The sequence below is a fragment of the Vipera berus genome (genome assembly GCF_964194415.1).
Source record: "Vipera berus genome assembly, chromosome: 14".
In the NCBI taxonomy this organism is placed as follows: Eukaryota; Metazoa; Chordata; class Lepidosauria; order Squamata; family Viperidae; genus Vipera; species Vipera berus.
In genome coordinates, this window is record NC_138217.1 from 2,574,988 (window position 1) to 2,592,652 (window position 17,665).

General features: G+C 43.7%; 1 protein-coding gene across 1 annotated transcript in view; it reads left to right on the forward strand.

The window, feature by feature from the left end:
* The window catches only part of SPPL3 (signal peptide peptidase like 3), a 111,019-nt gene that overhangs the window by 41,048 nt on the left and 52,306 nt on the right, over positions 1 to 17,665 (forward strand). The window lies entirely within an intron of this gene.

A 17,665-nucleotide genomic window follows, 5' to 3' on the forward strand; every position in this document is an offset into this window, starting at 1 on the left:
CAGAATCTGCAATTCTCACAGTTCCCGCACCCTCCTCCGTGGTTCTGCAGTTAACTTGCTAGGCGAGCTTTACTTACAGTTTCACCTGTGGTTTACTTGGGGGGGGGGTTTCCTTTGTCCTAGTGGTCTTTGTGCATTGATTGTGCTTGTGTGTAGTTAGATTCCCTTGTGCTTTTGTCTCTTCCAGTGTGTTTCCCATGCTCACAATCTGCCCAGGCAATCCGTGGTTTTGCTTAAGAGAGCCGGTGTGATCTAGTAATGAAGGCTACAGGCTAGAAACCAGGAGACTGAGAGTTCTAGTTCAGCAACAGGCACAAAAGCTAGCTGGGTGGTTTTGAGCGAACCCTCAACTCAATTATCCGCCTCAAGTGTCAATTCCTATCACAACCAGTGGATTATTACTCAGTTCATCTGAAAAAAAGGAGGGGTGTTCCTGCACTTGTGGGGGAAAAATGCCAAGCTTAAAACAATCAGTGGCTTTTCTCAGCTGCCATGTGACGACAAGAAGGTGCCATAGAATACTCTCCTTACGTCTCAGTTTGACCTATTTCAGGAGAAACAAGAGTGGAGGTGGGATTGGAAAATACGCAGATCATGATTTGCAAGTTGCTGTCAGAAAATAGGAGGATCTTAAAGCTGATGAAGAGTCTTGTTGCCGTGCAGGCTGAGCAGGCATGTCGGTCTTCATGACCAATGATGAACCACGGGGAACGTGTGGATGGAAAGGAGCCTGACAGACAGAGATGTTTTAGGTCTTAATGAGTATATTTGACTAATTATAATAAATAAATAATAATGGTGAGTTCTTATTCAGATTATGCAACCTCTTGCAGCTGCACATATGTATTCCTTTGCCATGTGAATGTGAGTTTCTTCCATTTTAAAATTCCATTTTGTATAGTTTATTTTCTTTCTTGTTTAGAAAGCTAGATTTCCTAGGTTTCTAAACAAAAAAAGCCTTAAAAAACTCTGAAGAAAGAGTTTTATACTGTTCATTCTTACACTGTTCATTCTTTCTATTTTTAACAGTATTTTCCTAATAGGTAATAACTAAGACATGCTAATTTTATTTTAATTTTGAATACAGGTAGTCCTCAACTTAGGACCTCAATTGAGCCCAAAATTTCTGTTGATAAGTGAAACATTTGTTAAGTGAGTTTTGCTCCATTTTACGGCCTTTCTTGCCTCAGTTGTTAAGTGAATCATTGCAGTTGTTAAGTTAGTAATACATTTGCTAAAGTGAATCTGGTTTTCCCATTGACTTTGCTTGATCCAGGACTCTGCAGCTGTCACTGCTATGAGTTAGCTGCCTAGTGTCACGTAACCATGGGGATGCTGCAGTGGTTGTACAGTAAGTGTGAAAAATGGCCATAAGTCCCATTTTTCAGTGCTGTTATCACTTCAAACAGTCACTAAATGAACTGTTGTAAGTCGAGGACTACCAGCACCAATTTCCTTGTAATTATTATTACAAGAGCCTTGGTGGAGCAGTGGGCTAATGCCTCCTTAAGTAACACCAGCTGCCTGCAATTAGTGCAGGTTCGAGTCCCACCAGGCTCAAGGTTGACTCAGCCTTCCATCCTTCCGAGGTAGGTAAAATGAGGACCCAGATTGTTGGGGGCAATAAGCTGACTTTGTAATAATGCCGGTTTGGGGTGTGTGTGAAAGCCCTAATAAGCAGGCAGATACATAGAATGAAGGCTACTGCTAAGTTTGTAAGCCGCCCTGAGTCTTCAGAGAAGGGCGGGATATAAATGGAATTAAAATAAAAAAAAAATAAAATATGTACTTTATTTTCAGTTTATATCATGCGTACTATTTGGGTAAATCATTTCAATATTTTCGCCCAAACCAGAGCTGTGTAAACCACCATCCGCCATCACGACTGTGATCCCTCTTTGAAAAGCATAAATAAGAAAAATTATTGTTTGTGAATTGGGAGCATTTTCCTAGGATTGTGTAGCAATTGGTATTCAAAAAGCAACTGGTTTGGAATGAATATGAGGCTCCACGTCACACTTATGCACTGCCTTAAATCAGATGAGCCTTTTCTTGAAATCCCGTGACTGCTGCAGTGTAAATCCAGGACAATGAGCAGCATGTTGCAGTGGATGCGACATACATGTTCATATGCACACTAAATATCCCTTTTAAATCGGGGTTAAAAAGGTAAAGGTAGAGGTTCCCCCACACATGCGTGCTAGTCGTTTCCGACTCTAGGGGCCAGTGTTCATCTCCGTTTCAAAGCCGAAGAGCCGGCGCTTGTCCAAGGACGTCTCCATGGTCAGAAGGTTTGGCGGGTCAAATCCCGAGTGCCATGTAACAGAGTGAGCGCCTGTTACTCGTCCCAGCTTCTGCCAACCTAGCAGTTCGAAAGCACGTAAAAATGCAAGTAGAAAAATAGGCACCACTCCGGTGGGAAGGTAAATCGGGGTTACTGCAGCCCAATTTCCCATTTTTGGTCAGACAGTCAGATTGCCTTCATAATACTTAAGCGGTATGCAACAGGGAAAACTTATTTAGGGCATATTTTGTTTCTCATTATGCATTTTCCCAGAAGGAAGAATCGTATTTTCCCAATCAGTAGCTTATCCCCTTGGCATGATGTACTGAGCTTTCTCTGTATTGCTCTGAGGCTATGGATGCCTTTAGGGCTGCATTTGGCCTCACTGTTTTGTAAAGACGTATTCTGTTTCCCAAGTTTATTTTATTTGTTTGAGTGAGAAAGCTTGTAAAAACGTTTTGTTGACTATGGACAGAAACTGAATAAATATTTTTTCTTCCTATGCAATCAAATATCTGACATTTTGCCAAGTTAAAACTAGTTGTTGTTAGTTGCGAAGTTGTGTCCGACCCATCGCGACCCCATGGACAACGTTCCTCCAGGCCTCCCTATCCTCTACCATCTTCTGGAGTCCAAAAATAAAAATCAGAAAACTATTGGGAAGGGCAGTGCCAGGCTGAGGGGAGTGTAAACCAGGCTGTATGAAGATAAAAAAAAAGTTTATGAGATGTTTGCGTATTTGAAGAAAAGTGTGCTAAAGTCGGGTCAGAGTCAGGCTGCCAGACTGGCGCAGATGGTGCCTGCACGGTGCCTGCAGACTGAACCACGGCAGAGCCTTCCTCTGCCAACCCCAGGGCCTCTTCAGGTCCCTCCTTGGCTGACCGTAGCGCCAATTGTGGGGAGGTCCCCTGGACCAGGAGTCCTGCATCCTGTCAGAGGGAGCACCTTGTGAGTAAGCAGCAAGTTGCTGACCCTGCAAGCCAGCCGAGCACTTAATTATGGCAAGGGAAGCTTCAGCGGGGAGACGACCGCCTCCCGTTGCTGGAAGCAGCTTTGGGATCTGGCTTTGTACCAGAGGTTTTCTTGCTCCTGGCTCTTACATTTTTTTGGCCAAGTCTCGGGCTCTTCCACTGGCGCTTTCCGGGACATGGTGCGTCGACCTGGTTTATATCTCTTCTTCAGCCTCCATTAAGGTGAGGTGTGCACACATGCTCCTTCTCAACTCCACTCCTGTTGTCTCATCTGCTGCTACACTCCTCGTGCCTCGTCTTTGCTCCCCTTTGTGGTTCCACCAGCCAGGTTCTCCTGACACCCTCCAAAACCTCACCTGAAATGCACTGTTCCCATCGTGCGCATAAGGACTCTCCGCTGGCTTCTCTGTCTCTGCCTCTGCTGGCAAGTTTCCTCTTTGGAGTCTCTTCCCTCCGTAGCCCCTTTACAAGGCTCACACATGGCTACTTGCCCTGTGCCTGTATCGTGCCTGCCCATCCTGTGGGTGTTTGCGCCTGCTGAAACTAGGATATGAAAAAGTTCTGCGTAAATAGGGGATTGGGGTACTTTATTGAACGTAGTAAGAGCAGTATATGGTGGAAGTAGAGCATGCAGCGGATGCTTATTTCAGTACTAAATGGGGAATGAGTCGTGAGAAGGTAGGTGAAAGTGGGTCCCCCCCCCCCGTTCCTAAGACTTGTTCTTCACCACCCAGGAGGATTAAGTCGGCTGAAGAAGTAAAGGTAATTAGAACATTGGGTAAAAGCGATCAGGCTGTCTGTGAATTTGTGATGTCCAGAGGAGGAGTAATTAAATTTGCATACTGAACTTGAAGCACAGTTTTTGATGAACTCTGTGTAGTTTGGATCCAGTAGCTTGAAATCCTGTTTTCAAGGAGAAATGTCCAGGAAAGATAGAATATCCTATGGAAAGAAATCCTACAACCCCATGGAAAAGCATTATTGCAAACATTCTCTTCAAGAAGGAAAATGGGAGAGCTCAGCATGAAAATAGGCAGAGCGTGCAGGAACGATGAAGAGAATAAGGAACAAGAAGAGAAAACGGAAGAACAGCGTAGCCAAAAACACCCAAAGGTTGTCCCTAGAAACCATAGGAGCTGTGTCTAGGTGTCCGGTGGCGGGACACAGCTGCTAAAAAGCAACTGGCAATCTTGGGGTTCGTTCCCAGGAGCGCAGGTCTTGACCAGAAGAAGTCATTGTTCCCTTCTACTCCGTCCTGCTCAGATCCACAAGCGGTATGTCAGTTCAAAAAGCATCACGGGAAGAGGTTTTCTCAATAAATTGGTGCATTGCTGAAGCCAGGGGGGTGTAACTTGTGCTTGGTGTGGCATCCAGACCTGAATATGTGTGATGTATTTATTACTACGAGATCTTAAAATTAATGTCTCATTATCTGAAGCTAAGATGGCCTGTGGACTGACTCCCAGCATTCCTTAGCCAGCTGGAATTTATACCAATTTCCCCTTAAATTATGTTGTTGTTAGTTGCGAAGTCGTGTCCGACCCATCGCGACCCTATGGACAATGTTCCTCCAGGCCTTCCTGTCCTCTACCATCTTCTGGAGTCCATTTAAGCTCACGCCTACTGCTTCAGTGACTCCATCCAGCCACCTCATTCTCTGTCGTCCCCTTCTTCTATTGCCCTCAATCTTTCCCAGCATTAGGCTCTTCTCCAGTGAGTCCTTCCTTCTCATTAGATGGCCAAAGTATTTGAGTTTTAGCTTCAGGATCTGGCCTTCTAAAGAGCAGTCAGGGTTGATCTCCTCTAGGACTGACCGGTTTGATCGCCTTGCAGTCCAAGGGACTCGCAGGAGTCTTCTCCAGCACCATAGTTCAAAGGCTTCAATTCTTTGGCGCTCAGCCTTTCTTATGGTCCAGCTTTCACTGCCATACATTGCAACTGGGAAGACCATAGCCTTGACTATACGCACTTTTGTTGACAGGGTGATGTCTCTGCTATTTAGTGTGCTGTCTAGATTTGCCATGGCTTTCCTCCCCAGGAGCAAGCGTCTTTTAATTTCTTGGCTACAGTCCCCATCTGCAGTGATCTTGGAGCCCAGGAAAATAAAATCTGTCACTACCTCCATTTCTTCCCCATCTATTTGCCAGGAATTGAGAGGGCCAGATGCCATGATCTTGGTTTTCTTAATGTTTAGTTTCAACCCACATTTTGCACTCTCCTTCTTCACTCGCAACAAGAGGCTCTTTAGTTCCTCTTCACTTTCTGCCATTAGAGTGGTATCATCTGCATATCTTAGGTTGTTGATGTTTCTTCCGGCAATCTTAATTCCAACTTTTGATTCATCTAGCCCTGCCTTTCTCATGATGTGCTCTGCATATAAGTTAAATAGGCAAGGCGACAGTATGCAGCCTTGCCGGACTCCTTTCCCAATTTTGAACCAATCAGTGGTTCCGTGTCCAGTTCTCACTGTTGCTTCTTGGCCTACATATAGGTTTCTCAAGAGACAAATAAGATGGTCTGGTATGCCCATCTCTTTAAGAACTTGCCAGAGTTTGTTATGATCCACACAATCAAAGGCTTTAGCATAGTCAATGAAGCAGAAGTAGATGTTTTTCTGGAACTCTCTAGCTTTCTCCATGATCCAGTGTATGTTAGCAATTTGATCTCTAGTTCCTCTGCCTCTTCGAAATCCTGCCTGTACTTCTGGTAGTTCTCGATCCACATACTGCTGGAGTCTAGCTTGTAGAATTTTAAGCATAACTTTACTAGCATGAGAAATGAGTGCAATGGTGCGATAGTTTGAACATTCTTTGGCACTGCCTTTCTTTGGAATTGGAATGTAAACTGATCTTTTCCAATCCTGTGGCCACTGTTGAGTTTTCCAAATTTGCTGGCAAATTGAGTGTAGCACTTTTACTGCATCGTCTTTTAAGATTTTGAATAGCTCAGCTGGAATACTGTCACCTCCACTAGCTTTGTTGTTGCTCAGCTTTTCTAAGGCCCACTTCACTTCACATTCTAGGATGTCTGGCTCGAGGTCAGTGACCACCTCATTGTGATTATCAGGGACATTAAGCTCATTCTTGTATAGTTCTTCTGTGTAATTTTGCCACCTCTTCTTAATCTCTTCTGCCTCTGTTAGGTCCCTGCCATTTTGGTCCTTTATCATGCCCATTTTTGCATGGAACGTTCCCTTCATCTCTCCAATTTTCTTGAAAAGCTCTCTGGTCCTCCCTATTCTATTGTTTTTTTCTATTTCTTTGCATTGTTCATTTAAGAAGGCATTCTTATCTCTTCTAGCTATTCTTTGGAATTCTGCATTTAATTGGGCATATCTTTCTTTTTCTCCCTTGCCTTTCGCTTCCCTCCTTTCCTTAGCTATTTGCAAAGCTTCCTCAGACAGCCATTTTGCTTTCTTGCATTTCTTTTTCTTTGGGATGGTTTTGGTTGCTACCTGTTGTACAATGTTGCGAACCTCTGTCCATAGTTCTTCAGGCACTCTGTCTATCAGATCTAATTCCTTAAATCTATTTGTCACCTCTACTGTATATTCAACAGGGATATGATTTAATTCATACCTGACTGGCCTAGCGCTTTTCCCTACTTTCTTTAATTTAAGCCTAAACTTTGCAACAAGAAGCTCATGGTCTGAGCCACAGTCAGCTCCTGGTCTTGTTTTTACTGACTGTATAGAGCTTCTCCATCTTTGGCTGCAGAGCATATAGTCAATCTGATTTCTGTGTTGACCGTCTGGTGATGTGTAAAGCCGTCTCTTGGGTTGTTGGAAAAGAGTGTTTGCTATGACCATCGTATTCTCTTGACAAAATTCTATCAGCCTGTGCCCTGCTTCATTTTGTACTCCAAGGCCAAACTTGCCTGTTATTCCAGTTATCTTTTGGCTTCCTACTTTAGCATTCCAATCTCCCATGATGATAAGGACATCATTTTTGGGTGTTAGTTCTATAAGGTGCTGTAAGGCTTCATAGAACCGGTCAATTTCATCCTCTTCAGCACTGGTGGTTGGGGCATAGACCTGGACTACTGTGATATTGAATGGTTTGCCTTGGATTCGAACTGAGATCATTCTGTCATTTTGAGGGTTGTATCCCAGTATTGCTTTTCCTACTTTTTTATTGACTATGAAGGCTACTCCATTTCTTCTGAGGGATTCTTGCCCGCAGTAGTATACCTGATGGTCATCTGAATTAAATTCACCCATTCCTGTCCATTTTAGTTCGCTGATACCTAAGATGTCGATGTTTAGTCTTGTCATCTCTTGTTTGACCACGTCCAGCTTTCCATGATTCATGGATCTTACATTCCAGGTTCCTATGGAGAAAGAATCTTTACAGCATCGGACTTTCCTTTCACCACCAGACATATCCACAGCTGAGCGTCCTTTCGGCTTTGGCCCAGTCGCTTCATTCTTTCTGGCGCTACTAGTACTAGCCCTCTGCTCTTCCCCAGTAGCATATTGGACGCCTTCCGACCTGAGGGGCTCATCTTCCAGCGTCATATCGTTTTGCCTTTTGGTACTGTCCATAGGGTTTTCATGGCAAGATACTGGAGTGGGTTGCCATTTCCTTCTCCAGTGGATCACGTTTTGTCAGAACTCTCTGCTATGACCTTTCCGTCTTGGGTGGCCCTGCACGGCATAGCTCATAGCTTCATTGAATTACGCAAGCCCCTTCGCCACGACAAGGCAGTAATCCATGAAGGGGCCTTAAATTATATAAATACATATAAATTATAATTTGGAATAAATTTGATTGATACCTTTTCACATAATTTTTCCCATTAATTCACTGCTTTGAAATTTTGCACCTGTTTTATCATGCAATTTTTAGTCCTGTCTCCATATCATATTTCAGTAACAGTTTGTGAATACAACATAATGAATGATCTTAGTTTTATGTGAATGCTCCGAATTTTGTCATTCTTCTCAAATTCTGATTATTGTTATTGTGCCTCCAAGCATCCATCAAAGTCTATGCGTCCATGTGTTAGAAGACTCTTTTTTTTTTTTGAAATCTCTCTTCCCTCCCTCTGCCCCCAAATGGTGTTAGGCAGAGTCCTGCATGGTTAATTAAGTCCATAAGCAAGGCGAAGAAAAGGCTCTGTAAGTGTCCCAGCCTGGATTAACAGCTGAAAAATAAGACACTGATGTCATCTTAGAGATGTAATGGCTTCCTTGGCAATTGCAAACTAAAATAATGTAAAATATGTTAATAATAGTAATATAATAATAATAATAATAATAATAATAATAATAATAATAATAATAATAATAATAATAATAATAATAATAATAATGTTGGATGGGACCTTGGAGGTCATCTAGTCCAGGGCTTTTCAACCAGTGGTAAGGGTACCACCTGTGGTACATTGGCACCTAGCAGGTGGTATGTGACCAAGTGGTAGCGGGGGAGAGGAATGTGGTAGCACCGCACAAGCCTGAGCGAGAGATGGCTGGAGCTGCAGGGCTGTCAGGGCTCAGGGGAAGCGCCAGGATCAGCGCTTCTTCGGGGCTGTCAGGACTCAGCAGAAGCACCAGGATCAGCGCCAGGCTCCAACTGGAGCTTGGCGCTGATCCTGGCGCTGCTTCTGAGCCAAGAAGAAGCGCCGATCAGCTGGAATGTTGCAGCATCTCCAGGGTATTGTGATTTACATCCAGATGCTTGGCTCCTGATTCACATTTATGACAGTCACAGTGTCCCAGGGTCATGTGAAGTAACCAAAACCTGCTGCAACCACCTAGCAGAGGGTGGGGAATAAAAACCAAACACCCCCCACCCCAGCCCCGCTGCCAATCCTCAACAGAAATGCTCACAACAATGAAAACCTTGGGACAGGAGGAAGAGCGCTGCCGGGTTGCCAGGTGTCTTGCTCAGCTGTGGCTTGGGGGGCACTTTTTCAGTGGCATTGTAACTTCGAACAGTCACTAAGCGAACTGTTGTAAGTCAAGGACTACCTGTATTTCATCACTTTTTTTTCCTTTTGGGGGGGGGGGTCATCAGGTTTTTGCCACCTTGCTAGGCGACTGGTGGTACTCAGATGTTGCCATATCCTAAAAGTGGTGCAATGGGTGAAAAGGTTGAAAAGCCCTGATCTAGTCCAACCCCCTGCTAAGGCAGGAAACCCTATACCATTTCAGACAAATAGCTGTCCAGTATCTTCTTAAAAATGTCCAGTGTTGGTGCATTCATGGCTTCTGGAGGCAAGGAGTTCCACTGGCTAATTGTTCCAACTGTCAGGAAATTTCTCCTTAGTTCTAGGTTGCTTCTCTCCTTGGTTAGTTTCCATCTGTTGCTTCTTGTCCTGCCTTCAGGGGCTTTGGAGAAGAGCTTGACTCCGTCTTTTTTGTGGTAACCCCTCAGATATCAGAACACTGCTATCATGTCCCCCCTTCTCCTTCTCTTGAGTTTTCGGAGAAGGGCAGGATATAAATGTAATAAAAATAAAATAAAATAAAATAAAATAAGTTAAACTAGACATACCCAATTCCAGCAACCGTTCCCTATATGTTTTAGCCTCCAGTCCCCCAATCATCTTTGTTGCTCTTCTCTGTACCCTTTCTAGAGTCTCAACATCTTTTTTACATCATAGTGACCAAAACTGGATGCAGTATTCCAGGTGTGGCCTTACCAAGGCATCGTAAAGTGGTATTACTACTTCTTGATTCTATCCCTCTGTTAATGCAGCCTAGCACTGTGTTGGCTTTTTTGGCAGCTGCAGCACACTGCTGGCTCCTATTTAAGTGATTGTCCACTAGGACTCTGACTCCAATCCCTCTCACAGTTGCTACTATTAACCAAGGTACCACCTTTTTCTTGCCTAAATGTAAAACCTTACTTTTTTCACCATTGAATTTCATTTTGTTAGATAGTGCCCAGTGTTCAAGTCTGTCCAGATCCTCCTCTATCTTAAGCCTGTCTTCTGGAGTGTTGGCTATTCCTGCCAGCTTGGTGTCGTCTGCAAATTTGATGAGTTCCCCATCTATCCCCTCATCCAAATCGTTGATGAAGACGTTGAAGAGCACTGGGCCCAGAACAGAGCCCTGGGGCACCCCACTACACACTTCCTTCCATGTAGATGCGGTTCATCTCTTAAAGTCCAAGACTCTAGTTTGACTGTGTTTTATTGCTTGTGCTTGCATAATGTTGAATTCCAATATTGCGTGGTCACTTCCCCCCAAGGTTCCTGTGGTTTTATCATTTATCACCTTTTATCATTTCATCTCTGTTAGTGAGAATTAGGTCCAATATGGCTGATCCCCTAGCTCCCTTCTCTACTTTTTGGCAGACAAAGTTGTCTGCTAGGTTTGTCAGGAATCTGTTTGATCTTCCACTTGGTGCAGAGTTTGTCTCCCAGTTAATAGTAATGGGGTAATTAAAATCCCCCATTACTATTGTGATGTGCTTCCTACATACCTTAGTTAGCTGACTAGCAAAAAGTTCATCTATTTCCTCTGTTTGGTTGGGTGGCCTATAGTATACACCTATGGCAATGTCATTCCCCCCCCCGCCCCTGTTAATTGACCCAAATGCATTCAAGAGAGTTTTCATCATTGTTGTGCTCTATTTCTATAGAGATGTAGTTATTTCTTATAGAGAGAGCAACTCCACCTCCTCTTTTATTTGGTCTGTTTCTTTTAAATAATTTAAATCCCTCTAGCTGTGTGTTCCATTTGTGGGTTTCACCCCACCAAGTTTCCGTAACGGCAACAATATCATATCTGCCCTCATTAACCTGAATTTGTAATTCACCCTGTTTGTTGCTCATGCTCTGTGCGTTGGTGTATAGACATTTGAGTGCTTTATGACTAACCCTCTGTTTACTTTACATAACCTGTGTGGTGCCTGAGTTTCTCTATTTTCATACCACCTGTTTGATTAGTGCACTTTGTGTGGCACTCGCTATTAAAAGCTTGATTTTGCTTGACATCTGGGTTGATATTCTTGTCCACGCACACATCTATGTTACATGCACTAATGACCCTATAATTTTTAGATTGCCGGGGACAGGAATGTTCCGTATCAATTAGCTCACTGTCCCCTCACTGTGAATCAAAGTTTTCTAGAGGCAGAATTTTGAGAATCGCCTGTTTCATACTTACTGCTAAGTTATGGTGAGGTTTGCTTGTTTTCATCTAGCACTGTGAGAAATGTTCTTCCCTTCCCACACCCGAGCTGTGGTTTAATATGAAGTGTGAATCAGGTTAGAAGTCAACCCATGGCTTAAATGATTCTGATTTAGCATGACATGTGAATTAGTCTGGTTTTCTCACGCTTGTTTTGATTGCAGCCTTAGAAGCCTTTCCCTCTGGCCTCTTTCCTGCAGTGTGCAGTTGCTTTGTCATCTTCGTAGTACCTACTTCTTCATGCACAGCCCTGTGTTTCTCAATCTTAGCGACTTTTAACTGAAGTGTGGACTTCAACCCTGGGAGTTACGAAGTCCACACTTTGTAGAATTGACTAGGTTGAGAGACACCGACTTAGCCAGCCTTTAATTGATACTCTCTCCTGACAGTATTCTAATAGATGGCGGCGCCTGGAATGGCTGCGGCTGCATTGGCTCTTGAAGGCAAATAGTTTTGGGAGGGATAGTAAAGGCTATAGGCCACATGATCAGGAAGATTTTAATGTGTTTGAGCAACATGGTGGAACTAAGGTAACATACGACATACGACCGACAATCTTTGCTGGCCTGGCGAGTTTCTAGTTGTTTTGGAACTGTTGGTGAGACCGTTAAAAGTCGTTGGCGCTGTTTGAATTTGTTCTACCAGCAGCAAGATCTGACTGCTGGCCCAGTGATGGATTGTATTGCAAATCAGGGCTGTTTCCAGAGGAGGCAGAGGAGGAGAGGACCTGGAGCTTATGGAGCGAAGGAACTGGATGAGGCTGTCGGCAGGTCCAGAGGAAGAGAGAGAGGCTTTTGGAGGAGTTGGTGGCAGCAGCAGCGTGCTCCAGGGGCGAAAAGAAGCAAGGCCTCTTTAAGGAAAAGGTGGAAGAGTCAGGATCAGAAAAAGGAAAGAAGGCGAGGTTGTTGGAATACAAGCGAATATGAGGGCTAATCCACATGGAGCCCCATTTCCATCTGTCCTGTTTGCCATCGTTCACTCCCTAGAGACTAAAATGGACAATGTGAAATTTGAGCGGGCCACGAACAAGGAGTATATATCGGAGGTGGTGACCCTTTGAGAGCTGTATGCAACGAAATTTCATTTTGATGTATGCCGATTGGTGTACATTCAAAGTGACAATAAAGTTATCATCATATGCAGCCCAGGATCAGGGCAATCGCTTTGCTGCCTGTTTCCAGGAATTTGGCCGTTTCTTAATGCCTCCGGGCTGCAGACAGATAAAAATGAGTTATGCCACCTTTTCATCTGCTCTAGGCCCTCCCAGGTAAACCAGCAGGAAACAAGGCTAGATGAGCCAATTTTATGTTATTGTAAGAGTACATTAACAGAATCTTGCTAGTCTGAAGTCCCACTGTCCCTTTCAACTGTCTGATCCATTAGGGCAGGCCCTAAAGTACAAAAATAAACTTCGGACTTCTGATCTGTGTTACACTTTTCACGGTGCAGAAGAATGCAGGCTGCTTCAGAAGGAAGGATCGCTAGAATTCAGTTTGAGCAGTTCCACTTGAAACTAGATTGAGAAATCAGTACTGCACAGAGAGCAAATTATGATACCGGCTGAAAATAATTACAATATTTTAAACACATCTTTCTTTGGGTTAAGAAACAAATTTATTTTGAAACATAAAGTGCAGATTTACTTAACGTTTAACAAATGGTTTGACATTATTCTAGAATTCCAAGCACCATTAATTTTTTACATTGTATTGTAAGAATGGGTGGTGTGAACAAAACCTGCAGCAGTAATAAACATTAATTGAGGCAAATAAACTTTTTCACACAAGGGAAACCGAGCAAAAGACAGTACTAAGCTGCATGACACTTGTAATAAAAAATGCTCACCTCATAAAAGTCAAACTCTGCAACAAAAGTTTGCAAGTCTGACTCATTCCAGGATCACTTCACTGCTTTGAAACTGGTTACCTCCTCCAACTGAGTGTTCATTTCACAGCAAACAAACCATTAATTTCCCCAAATCATTTGGAAATTAATTTATCTCAAATGAATTGTTCTTCAAATTAATTTCCCACAGATTTATTACCCAGATAACTTACTATTTAGCTATCTCTCAATACAAACATTTTCTTTGTGGCTTCCAGCTCATCCTCCCTCCCCCCCTCTTTTTCTCTGTCTCTTTTTCTGTGTGTGTCTCTCTCTCTTCTCTCTCCCCGTCCTTTCCACCCCCCCTTTCTCTCTCTGTGTGTATGTAAAGATATGCAAGTGTATTTCATCCTAATTCATTTCACCCTCCTCACCAAAAAACATTTAAGTAACCCCCCCAAAAATCAGCCCTCTGCTGGATCAGCAGAGTGGGCTGCATATACCATTTTAAACTTCTCCCATAAAATGATCTGTGTACATTTCCTCTGTTATTGAGCAGATACTTTAAAAGAATTATGCCCTTTTGATGTGAGACTTTTATGGTCTGTTTTTATTCTTGGCATGGAATCCATCAGTTTTCTGCAGGCCCAACTAAGCATTCAAATATGCTCTGCAATGCGAAACAACCTTGCCCAACGGGCGCTCATTAAATACATTGAAATGCAACTTTATCCGTAGTTGGAACAGTGGATGAGTTTGATGGGAATTAAGTTCCCACCCAGCTGGATGTTGTGAGCTTGGGAAAATCTGATTAAACCAGCACAAACTCTTCTACTGCCTCATCTGCACAGCAACATCTTGTCTAGTTGGTGAGACCCTTCTAAGCAAGAGCTTCACAGGGCTGGAAGGCTGAAAATGTAAATAAGCAACTGCCACGAGCACGTAGTGTGAGAAGTGGAAAGCGGGATTCCTATTAAGTGATGGGAAGGACAACACGCTTGGAATTTATAAAGAGATTTAGCTGTGGGTTTTTCAGGAATAGAACTGGCAAAAAGGCTTTGTGTGCAATACAGGAAAGAATAGTTGATCTGCAGAAACAGGTTGGGGATATCTTGATGAAGATTGTCAGTCAGCCAGGTAAAGTTGTCTGAAGGTTGAGCCTGGACTTATTTTTCTTCTTAGTTTGAGACGTTGCTAATCCAAGCAGGAGCCTCATCAGTCAGAGCTACTTAGGCAGAGAGTCCTTAGATGTACTAACAACTCACGCACCAACCAACCTCAGGGGTTTCTTCCCCAAAGTGCATTGAAACATGATGATTGGGGAGGAAACCTGAAGCTGACTAGCCAAAGTCTCAAGCTAAGAAGAAAAATAAGTTCAGTTGCCATGACTCAACCTTCACACTGGTATGTGTCAGTGTTTGATCAGCCTTTTCTGGGCGGGGGGGGGGGGGGAGGCAGAGAGGGTGGCTTGTATCTGATCAAAGTTTTGGGACTTGTCTGTATAACATATTTTTCCCCTTTTTTCTTTCCTTGCTGCTAATTTTATGACTCTTGATTGATGCATGCATTTGTACTTTATTAGTTTGCATTGTATTTGTAACCATAGTGGTGATGCCACTATGATGCCACTTAGCTAATTCATCTTATTCTGGATCAGAGCTCATATCATTAAAAAAAAAATCCCTGCTGAAACTAAAATCTGGGCTCTCCCACGAAGAGAGGGGTTGAAAGATATATTTTCCACATTATTACTTTAGCTTAAAAGTTTTATAACAATTATGTTTTAATATTGATTTCATGAATATTCATTATATGAGTCAGCAAGCATTGTCGAGGGTTAGGATTAGGGTTAGAATGAAAGCGAAAACACTCGAGTCCTCTCGAAAGCTGTGGTTGTTCCATGTGTGCGGGCCTGGTTTTGATCGTGTGACAGCAGTGGTGCTGTAACAGCCCTAATTTCGAGCTTGAGTTGCAAGCCCCTTCGGGCAGCGCTGTCGTAACTTCCTGCAGTCACTGAATCGGTGGTCCTGAGCTGAGGACTCCGTGCCTTTCTCCCTCTGTTGCTCCCATCCCTGCGTGCGTGTCCCGCCTGTGTTTCCCCCATCCCCTTGTTCTTTCCATCCCCTTGCTTCAATATGCCAGAAAGCATTCTAGGAAAATGAAAACAATGCAGCACATCATCATTGTTAACACAGCATACACAAAACTTTGCCGCTCTCCGAAGAGCCTATAATGAAGAAGGCAGCGGCAGCCGCAAGGGAATCTGGCGACATCGTGGAATCTGCTGGGGATAGGAGACTTACTCTAGTCACACAGGCCATTAATGGATGGCGTGTATTCTCTCTGAGGGAGAGGTGGGCGGCTAAGGAGTGCAAAATATTAAATTCTAGTGACGATCTTCATTTATATAGCGTGTGGCACCTGCAGAGTTCATGGTCTTCATGATACGATCATTCAGCGGCCATTCAAAGTTAATAACAGCACTGAGTGAATGGTACTTACACCCATTCCTTGACCTGCCTAGCAATTGACAACATCGCATAGAGCAGTGGTGGCGAACCTTTTGGAGACCGAGTGCCCAAACTGCAACCCAAAACCCACTTATGTATCGTCAGGTGCCGGGTGGGTGTGGCCTATTGGCTGGGCATGTCCCATTGGGTGGGTGTGGCCCATTGGGTAGGCATGGCTTCGGTGGTAACAGCAGACTGGGTGGGACTAAAAAGTTCAATCAGTCAATTCCAACTTTGCGAGATCTTTTTTTTCCCAGCGAGAAGTTGAAATTGATTGATTGATTGAATCTTTTTTTTCCTGCACACGGCAGCGAAGGCCTAAAGCAAAAAGGTTTTATAAAACCCAGCTGAAGGCCTAGGGCTGGGGTGACGGCGCGCGTGCCCACAGAGAGGGCTCTGCGTGCCACCTGTGGTATAGGTTCGCCACCACGGGCATAGAGCTTAAAATAGGTTTTATTTTTATTTTTTATTTTTATTCCATTTATATCCCGCCCTTCTCCGAAGACTCAGGGCGGCTTACAAGCTTAGCAGTAGCCTTCATTCTATGTATATGCCTGCTTATTAGGGCTTTCACACACACCCCCAAGCGGCATTATTACAAAGTCAGCTTATTGCCCCCAACAATCTGGGTCCTCAGGTTGGACTAGCTGGCTGGGGAATTCTGGGAGCTGAAGTCTGCCCCTGTTAAAGTTACAAGTTTGAGAAACACTGGCTTGGAGCATTTCTGTAGAAAGAAGAGACTTTGGGTTGCGTCCCATTGCATAGGTCAGGCAGGGGTAGGCAACCTTGGCTCTTTTATGACTCGTGGACTTCAACTCCCAGAATTTTGGGAGTTGAAGTCCACGAAAAACAGCCAAGGTTGCTTACCCTTGGCATAGGTCGACCAGCTACTAAAGGGTGGGGGTCTTGTCATTCTTGTCGTTCTACATTTTCTTAGCAAATATTGTGCTTTAATGAGTTAATGAGAATCACCCTGGTGATATTAAGTTGAAGAGCCAAACAAAAATATTATCTGGCACAAGGAGGAGTTAAATTTTTCAGCACTATTTCTGTCAAGCTACAAAGATTTATTGTTATTAGGACTGCCATATTGCTTTAGCTTGCCTACAGTTGCAAGGGGGGGAGGGAAGCATTTGGGATCCACAGGTGCTCCCTATCAGTGTGAGAGCCGAAGCCGCTGAGGAGATGTTTTGGCGAACCGAAGTTTTCTTCTCATAACAATTGCTGGGAGATTAATTGGACTTTTAATTATCTCTTTCCCGCCATATTGCCAGAGCTAGTTTTTCTTCTATCTTGCCGGTATGCTATGCCTAATAAAGTTTACATTAGAGATCACCCTTGTCTCTGGTGTTTTACTTCCTTGGGCTTTTCAGCCGGAAATGGACAATTTCCTTTTATGATTGAAGAGGCTGTGCTGTGAAGTTCAACCTGAAGCCGATTGCACAAATCCTCTGTATTGTGACCCAATTTATATTCTGAATCATGAAGCTGGAAAAAGGCCATTTAGGTCACTTTTGTAGCTTTGTATTTGGTGTAGGATTTCAAATGATGGCATCTGCAGTGTTGAGCCTCTGCTTCAACAGACAAAAAAAAGAGGGAGTCCAAGTGTGGGCCAGTTCTTATGGTAGAATTATTTTTCCCCAACACTTAATGAATCTCTCCTTTCTTTGTCTCTGTATCTGGAAAGGTAGCAAATAGATCTTGACTTTCTTCTCCACGGCAGCCTTTAAGGTATTTGAGACATCTCTCCTATCCCCTCCACTCCTCCAGTCTCCTCAAGGTGAAGCCTTTGGACCCCCCCCCCCCGCCGTTTTCCTGGAATGTGATCATCCTTGTAGCCCGTCTGTTCCAGCAATCGTGTGCTTGGTTCTCCTTTGGGGTCATGGGGTCCTGTAAACGGGTGAATGTTGAGTGGGTGAGCAAATAGACAAGTTAG